The sequence below is a fragment of the Cricetulus griseus genome, assembly GCF_003668045.3.
Source record: "Cricetulus griseus strain 17A/GY chromosome 1 unlocalized genomic scaffold, alternate assembly CriGri-PICRH-1.0 chr1_0, whole genome shotgun sequence".
In the NCBI taxonomy this organism is placed as follows: Eukaryota; Metazoa; Chordata; class Mammalia; order Rodentia; family Cricetidae; genus Cricetulus; species Cricetulus griseus.
Genome location: NW_023276806.1, coordinates 22,926,262 through 22,939,130, shown reverse-complemented (window position 1 = coordinate 22,939,130; position 12,869 = coordinate 22,926,262).

Sequence of the window (12,869 nt, the reverse complement as noted above, 5' to 3'; positions counted from 1 at the left end):
GTTAAGGCAGCAAGAGTTGGGCTGGGAATGTGGTACAGTAGGTGATGGGCTTGCTGCAAAAGCATGGGCATCTGCATTCTCATTTCCGGAGGTGAATGTGTTTAATTCCAGTGGGAGAGAGGCACAGCACAGACAGGCAGCTCCTGCCGGCTCACCAGCCAGCCACTTTCGTCAGCATGATCAACTGCAGGTTTAGTGAGAGACCCTGGGTGAAAAGAAAACAGAAAAACTAAAGAACAATGGAAGGAAGGAGAATAAATCAGTATCCTCAATGGATGAGCCCTTAAGTTGGCTGGTCCCAAGTGGTGCAATGGTTCCATGAGAACGCAGTTCTGGTCTCTAGAACTTTTGATGCCTAGAAATGTAGAATAAATAACTAAGTATGTGGTACAGTATTGCTATATTTATGTATATTTTATGGACCATAAAGGACCATAAGGTACAAAAATCCACTCTTTGGTATATGCACAAAATAACTGAAAACATGTGCACACCCAACAATAAAGTATGCATGTTTACAGCACCACCTTTCATCATAGCCAAAGACAAACAACTGTCCCAAATGTCTATTAACACATGATGGATACACAAATATGCTGTGTGCATATGATGGGTGGTAATATGGATGGATCCTGGAAACATATTTATAAGAAAAAAATCCAAAACTAATACGCAATATATTTTATATCTTTCATTTATATAAAAATTTCAGAAGAGTCGAATCCTAAAGGCAGAAAATAAATTAGTGGCTGTCAGGATAATAGGAGACAGTCAAAGGAACAAGGAGTGGTGAGTAATGGGTACAGGCTTTCTGGAGTGTGTGCTCACTGCCTGCACACCATTGTAAATGTGTTTAGAACAGCTGAATTACATCATTTCTGAGGCTACATTTTGTGGAATATGAATTATGAGTCATCAAATCTATACACACCCATATGTTTATGTATGTATGTACATAAAGTTCATAAGTTCTTCATTATGTTAAACACAGGGTTACCACAGAACACAGATGAAATAATGGCATACCGGAATGCCAGCCTAATGCTGATGGAATTAATTCCTAGACATTTTACCTAGATATTACAGCTCAAATTAATTTCAAAAGATTTATACTTTTAGGTTTACAAATTATATTACAAAGGTTTCACATTGAATAATAACATATCTGAATGAACTGTCAAAAATCAATGTATTTAGACGCCTGGCAAGATGGCTCAGTGATTAAATGCCCAGCAAAATGGCTCAGTGGCTAAAAGTATTTGCTGCACAAACATGAAGCATGCATTTGAATCCCTAGTACCCACTTAAAGCCAGTCATGGCCACTTCTGTAACCCCAGCACTGTAAAGGATGGGAACAAGTGGCAAAGAGAGGGGAGACACTAGGGCTTGCTAGCTGTCAGCCTAATTCCCATGGGAGACCCTGTCTCAAGGAAACAAGATGGAGTGTCATAGATAAAGACACTCAACAATCTCCCTTGGGCCTCCATGTGCCTGAGGGGCTCGTGCACAATGGCACATGTGTGCACACATACCATACACAGAGTTAAAAAATTTAAGGGTGGGATCACAGAGGAGAGGATGCACGAGTTTGGCATTCTCAGTAAGATAAGACCTTGAGAAATATATATAGCAGTTATGGGTTAATACTTAAGACAGATCTAGCCAATAGAAGTCATAGACATTGGCCAACAGTATTGTAACTTAAAAAAAAAAATTAAGGGTGAGAAGGGGGCATCGGGAGGAGGGGGGAGAATGGGAGGGGGAACTGGGGTTGGTATGTAAAGTGAAAAAAATACATCAAAAATATATGTAGCACAAATTTTAATTGTTGTTAATAATAAAAATTCAGAGACAGATATTGGGGTTAATGCTGAAGATCAGAGAAACAAAGCGACCAGGGACTAGAGAATTCTCACCTCTACCAATGCTCAGACCACAGGGGCGATCTGCCCTCAGACTGCATCCTCAGACTGCATCCTCAGACTGCTGCCAGACTGCTGCCAGACGGACTGCCTTGACTGCCTAGACTACCTCGACTCAGACTGCTTTTAGCTCCTGTCTCCTATTTATTATTTATTATTTAGCTCCTATTTTATATTCCTCTCTCTGCCCAGCCATATTCCTTCCTGTCTCCACCTCCTTAGTGCTGGGATTAAAGGTGTGTCACTCCACATGCTGGGATCAAAGGTGTGAGTTCTGTTTCTTTTTTAGACCGGATCAACTTTGTGTAGCCCAGGGTGGCCTTGAACTAACAGAGATCTGTTTGCCTCTGTATTCCAAGTGCTGGGATTAACGGTGCGTGCACCACTGCCTGGCCTCTATGGCTCACTAGTGTGCATTCTGATCTTCAGGCAAGGTTTATTTGTTAGATCATAAACAAAACATCACCACACCTACTAACCTTTTTGTCGTATTTTCGGCAAAGTTTGCCTTTATGGTCTATATCATAGTTGGGCTTTACTCATTTCATAATTATTTCATTTACCTCCCCTGTTTTCTTCCAGTGGCTCCTATTCACTGACCTCATGACTGCATACTGCAGTTAAAATATCCACCCATGCAAAGATTGAAAAAACTCAAACAAATTTAGATGATAAGCCAGTTTACCCTGTTATGTGGTAGACACTTGACAAGGTTCATTTTAATAATGTATTGTAGAGAAGTTTTTGAAATTGAATGTTCAGAAATAAAGAGGTGGGTAGTGGTTTAGCCACTACTACCGGAGGCTACATCCGAATGAAGGGCAGGGGGGATGGAAAGGAACACCACAGAGCCCTTCCCTTCACTACAGGTTCTGAGTGCCTTCTTCCTCTTGCTAAGAAGCATGGGGGCCGGGATGAAGGTAAAGCCTCACATTCCTGTATTGGGTTCAGGGAAAGCACTCTTGCTGATGACATTAGGATCAGCAGTGTAAAAAAAAAAAAAATCACTCAAATTAAAACCATGAATCCTATAAATACTGCATGAGTTTTTGTCATGAACTTTGAAGGATCTGAGATTTTACCCTTCTTCCAACTTGACAGATTAGCCCGAGCTCCTGGGAGTCCTCGGAGTACAGCAGTCCCACAGGCTTGCCTTACCTGCTGGGTCCCTCAGAATGAGGTCTATCATTACTGGCTGTATCCCACGTGGTTACAGAGAGCAGCCTGGAAAGGAGATTGCACAGACAGGGGACTGAGCCCCAACACAGGACCCAGTGTAGAAACATGAAATCTTCACAGGGAAGATAGAAGCAAAATGCTGAAGCCATTGTTCCCATGGGCTCTCTCCATCTCCATCGGCTTCTGAAAAGTGTCACCATTTGTCCTTAGGGAAAGTCAACACCACTGTGTGCATTCTCTGTGCTTTAGCATAACTGCTGTTTTAACAAACACCTTATTAATTTGTATGTCTGAAATCTCCCATGTCAGGACAGAGTGAAGCAGCGAATCTGTCTGCCCAGGAGACTGCTTCTGCAGGCACGGTTTCCTCTGTATTTATATGTATTTATAATTCAACGAAGAGAAGAGGGCTTAACATTCTGCCTTCTCTCAAGGCGGGGAGGGATTTGAGGGTGTGTATGTTGCCATGACTTGGGAAATGGTCAGGGCAGAGTGCTGCCCCTTTTCGTAGACAGATGACACTGTTATGACGTAACCTGCCAATAGACTCACCTGAGCCCTTTCACTTTCATCTGCCTCCTCTCAGCCCACAGTTTTTTTGACTTAGGATTTCACTGGCTCAAGATTCAGCTCAGACTGAAACACCAGCCTAGAAGGTAGAGCCCAGCCAGCCCCTCCCAGACAGTCACCCTAGGTTTCTCGATGCAGATTGCAGATCTACAGGGTGAGCACTAGTCTCTGTCCATATAGCTTTTGAAGGAGATAATTAATTCACAGGGAGAGCTATTACATTTGTTGCTGCTGCTGACTGTTTTAGATACCAAGAGGCAATAAAATGCTTTGAGGACCTCAATTAAATATTTTGACATAAATTATCGTCATGGACTTCCTGTGAATAAGAAGATCAATGAAAACATCTAAACCTTGACAGAGTGCTTTGTGGTCAAATGATGCTGATCATTTGTGGCTGGGCAGGCTACACTGTGCTAACGAGGGATTTCTATATAATACAGGGTGAAGCTTTAGAGAAGGCTACCTATTTGTTGTGTTTGTACATGAAGCACGTGTGTTAAGTATTACTGGCTATTTGAGACACTGGGTGAGACAGCGTTTCTGTGCAAGAAGAAAAGATTTACAGCCATTGTCACTGTGCACTGAGGGCAGCAAGGAAGTTCCTGTGCCTGGCGCATCCAACAGGCACACAGCTCAAAAACCCAAAGTCCTGGAACTCCTTTTAAAAGTTTTGTGAGAACTAAGTGAACGCTGAAAGGATGCGATAATGTATCCTCTCAAGAACTTTACTAAGATTTTAAATGTGCGGTATTTTAAAGTACCTAAAAATCAAAATTACTGTCAAAAGTTTTTAATAATATTGTATACACACAAGCTATTTTCAACTAACTTGTCATATCTAGATTGCAGGGTTTTCTTATGTCATGTTTGCTGAATTGAAAAGAAATCGAGAGGCTGGACAGATAGTTCAGAAGTTAAAACCACTTTGCTTTTTCCAGAAGACCTGAGCTCCCAGCACCCATGTGGTGGCTGATGACTCTCTGTAATTCCTGTTCTAGGAGATCTGGCACCCTCTTCTGCCATCCACACAGACCAGACGCGTACACAATTCACTTATATTCCCATGAAACATTCTTAATAAAATAATGTAGAAAAGAAATTGAAATCAGTGCATAGAAGCAAGAAAAAAACACATTTTATATTATGATAACAAAACATTTTGTTCTCAGAAATGATGTCAAGTTATTCTAACATATAATAAAGAGTAATAAAGGTATAAAGAATTAGTGGAAATTTTCCAGGGGGAGGAACAAACCTATTCTCTTTTCCTGCCTCTTAGCCCAAGACATGAAAGTCCACATTCTGGGGGTGACTTTAAAAATGGTATTACCAACCTTCTGCAGAAGACTAACAAACTGAGGAATCTGTTTAGAAAAATGAAAAGGGGCAGGGCAAGTAGAAAGAGAGAATCCAGAGACACGCTCCTCATAGGAACACAATAGTTTTCTTTAGTAGCCGTCCCTGTCAAATGATGGGTTGGAAAGGAAGTTCACCCTTGAGGGACCTCAGCCAAGCTGAGAGAAAGTGCCCTGTGCTCAGACTGACTATGTCCCTTATATGTCATTAACAGCTACACACTTGAGGTTTCTGAAAACAAGTCTGCAAAGAATAGTCTACATTAATCATTTATTCTCCAGGACATGGCCATAATGACAAAGAATTTCTTTCTATGAAAATATTCCACAGAATTACTTGTTATTCTTGGTAAAAATAGCTCTGCTTCCTAAAAGTCCTCTCTGTATCCCATTAATTTATTATGCATTGCCATGTGACTTTTGATTGTGTTGATAATGATTTTTTCTTCTTCCTCCTTTTTCCCACTCACCAGGAAAGAGGAAACCACAGATAAAATCATCAGGTAACAAGTGACAGAAGGCAGAGAGGCAGACAAGAAGGACGAAGCAGTATTCTGAGTTTTGTTACCTGCCGGGTATCTTCCAGGTGCTTTCCAAACCTCTATTCAGGGATCATAAGAATTCTCCAAAACAAATTCTGCTGCTGTTCTCAATTTAACTAAGGGAAAAGCCTATGAATGGAGGTATTTGATAACCTGGCCTACAATGTCTATAGCAGTTCTCACACCTTCTGAGCTGAGCACACGGCATCACCTGGCCCTTTGCCTCTTCTTCCTGGGGTTATTTTCTCTGTCTGCTTGGTGTAGCTCCTGGGAAGCTGAGCTGTTCATTCCTTCCACATGCGTCTACAGAGAAATAAAATGTAATATAACTGTCATGCGACCTCACACCACCCAACCTAATCTGGCATAAGCACAGAGTTTCACACGCCCTTTTTATTTGCTGACCTTTTACAATAGATTGCCTTCTTAAAATCTTGGACTCAGGATAAGGCCTCTCTTTGTCTCAGCTATCAAAATTCTTAATGAAACCAGTGTCGTTGATATTCCTCAGTGTTAGGCCAAATTGGGCAATGCCAACTTTAAGTCTGTTTTTCCCAGTACCTCCTAGATTCTAATCAGCTGGCTTATAATCAAATGCAGTTCACAAAGTATTGGCCATGTGGCAGCAGCTGAAGCTGTGGCCAGGAGCATATTAGAAGTGTTCAGTTTTCAGGTTCACTCAAGGCTAACAATTCCTATGTACAACACACATTTGGGAGCACTAATGTGGGATGTGGCCGCCCCTTAGTAAATGAAAGGATGTCACCAAGCTGGTGAATTTCAAATTCTAGCAGGCACTGGAAACACAGGGGTTGGTTAAACAGCTCGCTGCACTTGTAGAGTGTCATTTAGCTGGTCTGAGATGGTGAGCCCAAATTTGTGGATGTATCAATTTGTGCATATATTTGCTAGATGATATCAAGGCAGCTGAAGGGAAATAACAGGAAGAACCTCTGTTCTTGCTCTTTCTGGGTTCTCTTTTCTCTGTATAGAGCTTGCACATTCTTCCTTGGGGACTAAGATATGAATATGTTCTGTGAAGCTACAATTTGAAAATAAATCTTAGGTTCATGATAATCGGCAAGTATTGGGGAGGAGAGATAGAGATGACCAAGTCAGTCCTTGACCTGACACTGATATCTGCTAAGTGTGTCTAACCTTTGACATTATGAGACAACATTGTCATCTACACAGTTCACTCTTGAAAAATACACATTCAAGATACTCAAAAAGTTACAAAGAAAAACATCTCATAACATTTTAAGAAATTGTTATGGTTTTGTCACAGGTCATGTTCATGACTACTCATTGTTGTAGTGGGCACCTGGTGAGCAACATGCTGATTTCCTTTGATATGAGAGTTCCAAAAGATAATTGACTTCAGTGTCTAACTGAAAGTTTCAAAATCACAGGCAAAGTGAGGCAAAATGAAGCCTGAATTGTCCATCACAAAAGCATCAAATGATGATAATGGGCTATGCACAAAAATTCAGGTAGGAAATCCATTCAATTATTTTTTTCATATTTTTTCCTTTTGCTGAAAATAGATTCTTTTCTCATACATTATATCCCAATTGTAGTTTCCCTTCCCTCTGCTCCTCCCAGCTCATTTCCTCCTCCCCTACCCTTCAGCTCTACTCCCATCCTGTCTCTCGTTGGAAAAGAACAGGCTTCTAAGAGATAACAATCAAACATTACCAAATAAAATAGAAGATAAAACAAAAGGCATCATACTGAAGTTGGTCACAACATCCCCAGAGGATGAAAAGAGTCCTGAGAGCAGGCACAAGAATCAGAGAACCACTCACCTCACACTCAGGATTCCCATAAAAATACTAACCTAAAAGCTGTGATGTAGAGACAGAGGGTCTGATCCTGATGCGTGCAGGCCTTGTGCTTGCTGCTCCCGTCTCTGTGAGCTCACATGCATCTTGCTCGGTTGGTTTAGAAAGCCTTGTTCTCCCGGTGTCTTTCACCCATTTCAGTTCTTACATTCTTTCTGCCACCTCTCTGGTAGGATGTCCTGAGTGCTAAGGGGAGGGGGTTGATGGAAACCTCCCATTTAGACTCTTTCTCCATGTAATGTCTGGCTGTGGGACTCTGCATGTGTTCCAGTTGCTGCTGGAAGAAGCTTCTCTGATGATGACTGAATAAGGCACTGATCTGTGAGTACAGAAGAATATCAGTAGAAGTCATTTTATTGGCACTTAATTTTTTTATTTTATTTTTACACCAGTAGTGTTTTTTTTTCCCTAGCTCTCTGAGCTATCCAGTCTCTGGTTCTTGGTTACCCTAGCAGTGTCAGGTATGGGTTCCATCTCTTGGGTTGGGTCTTAAATCAAATCAGACTTTTATTGGTTACTCAAACAAGGTCTATACCACTGTTGTCCCAAAATATTTTCCAGGCAGGTTTTGTGGTTGGGTTAGTGTTTATGTCTTTCCTTTTTCCTTCTTTTGTTCAGGTGTTTATGTTTTTCTTTCAGTAGCTTTCTTACATAAAATGTGCTATAATGGGCCAGGCATTGGTGGTGAACGCCTTTAATCCCAGCACTCGGGAGGCAGAGGCAGGCAGATCTCTGTGAGTTCGAGGCTAGCCTGGTCTCCGGAGCAAGTGCCAGGATAGGCTCCAAAGCCACACAGAGAAACCCTGTCTAGAAAAAAAAAAAGTGCTATAATATAGGGGTGAAGGCTCTACGTCGACATCAGTTCCACTTCTTCAGGTTCAGTGAGCTGTCTGGGTGTTGTCCTTGGCAATGAGTAAATGATAAGAGAGCTATAATCCATAGACAGAGAGAGGTCAGGTAGAGAGGAAGGGCCAAGCAGGGTACAGGAACCTCCCTGGGAGATGGAAATAGAATGGATTTTACAAGCAGACTTGGGGCTGGTGAAAACAGAGAGAAGGATCAGGGGGACAAAGAGGGAGAATGTCTAATATAGAGACATTCTGATATTCTTCCTGCTGTTAAATAATTCATTTTATAAAACATTTTATATTCTGAAAACATTTTGTTTACATTAAAATATAATCAGTTTCTCATAGCTATATTATTGAATGAATTACTAAATAAAAACTTAAAACAATCATAATGACAGCTGTAACTCAGGAAAAAAAGTTTTAAAATCCTAAAATCTTTGAACTGTGCAATTCATTCATAAATTATGTTCCATTATTCTTTAATACTATTCAGTGGAAACAATACTTTGTTTAACATAGTAGTTTAATTAATCCAAATTCTTAATTGAGCAATGCTTTTTATTTCTCAGCAGTGGAAAAAAATGTGGTTTATGGTTTTATAGCAAAGAATTTTTTAAGAAAGTCAACTTTTCCTTTCAGCAATATTTTTTGTGACTAATGATGAGGCGTAAAAAAACACCTGTTAAAATAAATCTGTCAAAATCCTGGGTAAATGCCTTGCACATTAATGTTTGAATATGAAACCTTCATTATATCCAAGAGATGGAGAAACTGAAAACCAGTGTTATAATCAGCACTGACAAGTTGACAGGGAGCTTTGGCTGAGCTGAGTAACCAAGAGAGGTGTCCTTTAAAGGCCACCTGAAGCCTTGGGCAACAGGGAGCTGACGAGCTGGAATAAAGGTGACTCGTACAACTATCAGCCTCGAAGGGCATCGCCCACCACGAGCACGGAGTTCATTAAAATCTGTGTCCTAAGAAATGGATATCACAAAAGAACTTTGTGTGGGACTCATCACCAGGTGAAAACAAGCATGTTATTCTGAAACTGCATCCAAATTGAAGCCTGGAAGATACAAACGCAAAACATTTCAATAGTGATAAATCATGAAGTCATCTTTCCCAGGTTCTAACAAATAGAGACAACTGAAAATGATTTTGTAGTCTAAAGTTACATAATGTATAATGAGCCATAGCCAACAGAAAAAATGAGTGACAGAAAAGCAATCTTAAAACATTCTCATTAGAAACACCGGCTACAGTGTCCATCAATATAATAATGATAGGTATGTAGAATTTTTTTTTTTACACTGTGTGAATATATGTCACTGTGATTGGGTTAACAAGGCAGCTGGCTGGCCAATAGCTGAGCAGAATAAGGTTATGGGGGAAAACCAGACTAAGGACACTGGGAAGAAGAAGGAGGGCAGAGTCAGAGGAGTCACCAGCAAAACATAGGGAGAAAACAGGAGGTACAAGATTAGAGGTAACACCATTTGGCAAAATATAGATTAATATAAATGGTTAATTTAGGTTGTAAGAGTTAGTAATAAGCCTGAGCTGTGGTCTGGGCGTCTATAATTAATATTAAGTCTCCACGTCAGTTATTGGGGATCTGGCAGGTGGGAAAGAAAAGTTCATCTCCATATGGCATTCTAACGTAGGGCCAGAATTTCCACATAAGACCTGACAAACCTTTAAAAACAAACAAACAAAAAAAGGTTCTAAGCACACAAAAAACGGTAACTGTTTTCTCACGTGGGCTCTATTTGTTAGCATGGCTAGTTGCTAGAGCAGAGGGGTGGGAGGCTCCTTAAGAGGTAATTTCCTTGGCTCTGTGCTAGTTGCTAGCAAGCATTGCTCTTTTAAGAGGCCCTGCCCCCATCACTACTTTGAGTCAGGACCAGGGCCCTCCCTATTGTGTCTAGGCTGAGCAAGGTCTCTCTCCATAGGAAATGGGCTCCAAAAAGCCAGCTCTTGAGGAAGGCCTTACCCTATCTGAGAAGCAAAAGAAGAGGGGTGGTGTGAGGGGAAGGTGGGGGTAACAAGAGGAGGAGAGAGAGGGTAATTGGGATTAGTATGTAAAAAAATGAGAAATAAAAAGCTTTACTACTAAAAAAAAAATCACCCAAATTATAAAGCTGTAGCACGAATAATAAAATCCAGAGATAGATATTGGGGTTCAAACTGAAGATGAGAGAAACAAAGTAGCCAGCCAGTAGCCCTTATCTCTACCAAGGCTGAAATGGAGATCTTGTCTTCCCTGTGATTGGAAACTAAATCTCACAGGAGACCCTTTGCTTCTTCCTTATAGCCCTCCTTAGTGTTAGGATAAAGGTGTGAGCTCTGCTACTCTTTTAGACTCACTCACTCTTGCAGGCAAGGGTGGTCCTGGTTTCACAGAGATCCATTTGCCTCTGTCTCGTGACTCTTGGGATTAGAGGTGTGTGTGCCACCATGCCTGGCATCTATGGCTAACTAGTGTGGCTAGCTTTGCATTCTGATCCCCAGCCAAGCTTTATTAAATCATAAACAATATATCACCACATAAAATAGATCAAGATAGGAAAAAAAAAAAGGCCCTGCTACCAAACACTTCGATGGGGTTTATGAGAATCGGGTGGAGAACTGAACAGTGGCAGTATGGACCCAAAAACTCCCCAGAGGTGGGGCAATAAACATGGCTGTCTCCAGTAACTTGGCCTTGGAGTTAGGCTCTCAGGGAACAATGTGCAATGGAACCAGGTGCCAAAGCAGAGGTGAAGGTCCTAGCCAGGCCGCATAGGAGTTTAAAGGTAAGAAAATGATTACAGATATGCAGTAAAAAAGACATTCAGATGGAAAATATCTCTAAACAAATGACAGTATGTTTAAAAATGTACAAAGGTTTGGGAGAGAAAGGAAAGGGGGAATAGACCGTCATAAAAAGAAATGCATAGCTTTAAAATAATAAAGTCCTTAAAAAGGGAATAAAGTAATATAAAAGATAAAGCCACATAAAGACTGGGAAATACACAGAGAGTCTGGATTCTGCATGTTATTGTATTGTCTTTGAATTTTTTGGCTGCTAAGAGGCATTAGATTATAAACCCTGAGAGATTAAACCAACATATATATTTTAAAAATATCTTGGATTCAAAGTTTAAGTTAAAAAGGTATGTTGCTTTGTTTCCAAAGGAAATAAGAAGCTGTGGATTCATTCTGGGTTAAGAAAATCAAGTTTGATCAGGGAAGACACCCTGTAATCCTGGCTACAGACATAAAAAAAAAAAAACTAGAAGAATTACAAGGTATATTTTATGTGTTCAAACATAAAATAAAAATCATCTTTAACATCTTTAAATAACTTGTGCACACCACATATTTCATCATTCTAATGTATGTTACCTTTAAAAGTTTACGTATTTTCAAAACAAAGGAAACAAACACCAATGCCAATCGATGGCCCAGATGATCCAACATTTCAAAATGCCTCTGTCTGAAATGATCCAGTCTCAAAGAATCCTCCAGCCAAGACATAGCAATTATCCTGATTTTCTCAAGGTTCCTCAAAAGATGTTAGCACCCCCAGGCAACTGGAAGCAGTCCGGAAAAAACAGCACCCACATTCCCAAAAGATGGGCTATGGATGTTTGTTACCATTTAAAAGGAGGATGGTTACAAGTTAATATTGGTAATGGTCAGAAAAAAAACGTGCTGAACAAAGAAGATGAGACTCACGGATCTTGTTCTGAAAAGAAAAGGGGGGGTACAGAAATGACAGACTAAAGGGTTAGATTATTGAATATACCTTTAAACCAAAAAAGCAACTACCAGTCTTAAATATTTTACATTGGTATGAATTTTTGTGTATTCATACAAATTTGAGGTTATTTTTGTTATACCGTAGATTTGTTTAAGATATTTTGTATATTGCTACAAATTTAAAGTTATTTTTGTTAGAACATACTGTACATACATTTCTACTCTTGTTTAAGGCATTGTACCTGGGCAGTTCATTTAACAATGTAATGTAAATTTTTAGTCCTTGAAACTTATTAATACAAATAATTTGGGATAATAAAGCAATGCAGGTTAATAGTTAGGCACCTATTGCAATCAGACTTGCAATCATATTATGTATGCTTTCTAGGTCAAACAGAGATATATTTTAGATAGACAGGTCATCTTCAAATACTTCAGAGATCTACAGAATATGTCATTCAAGGTGTTTTAATAATTTAAGATTTTTATAACAATGAGACATATCTTCTCCTGGTAGCACCAAGCTACTTCAAAGAAGACGGTGTGCATCAAAAAAAACTCCATGTAGAGTTTGCTTCCTTTGTGGGAAAAGATAGCCACTGGGCAAGAAACTGCCCTTGCCTCAACTGCTGACAGTATGCTTTCCAAACTGCACATGCAGGACACGAAGAAAATGACTGCTAACATTTGCAAAGACAAAGTAGGACAGTCCTTCAAAATTCCTGATTCACAGAAATGTTTGTCAGATATTCCAGGCCTTTAGAATGCCCCAGTGTTGCAGAAGAACCTAGAGGGACTGTCCAGGCAATCAGACATTAGGTAACATTTTATTCTTCTTGTGTCTTTGATGGAGTTAAA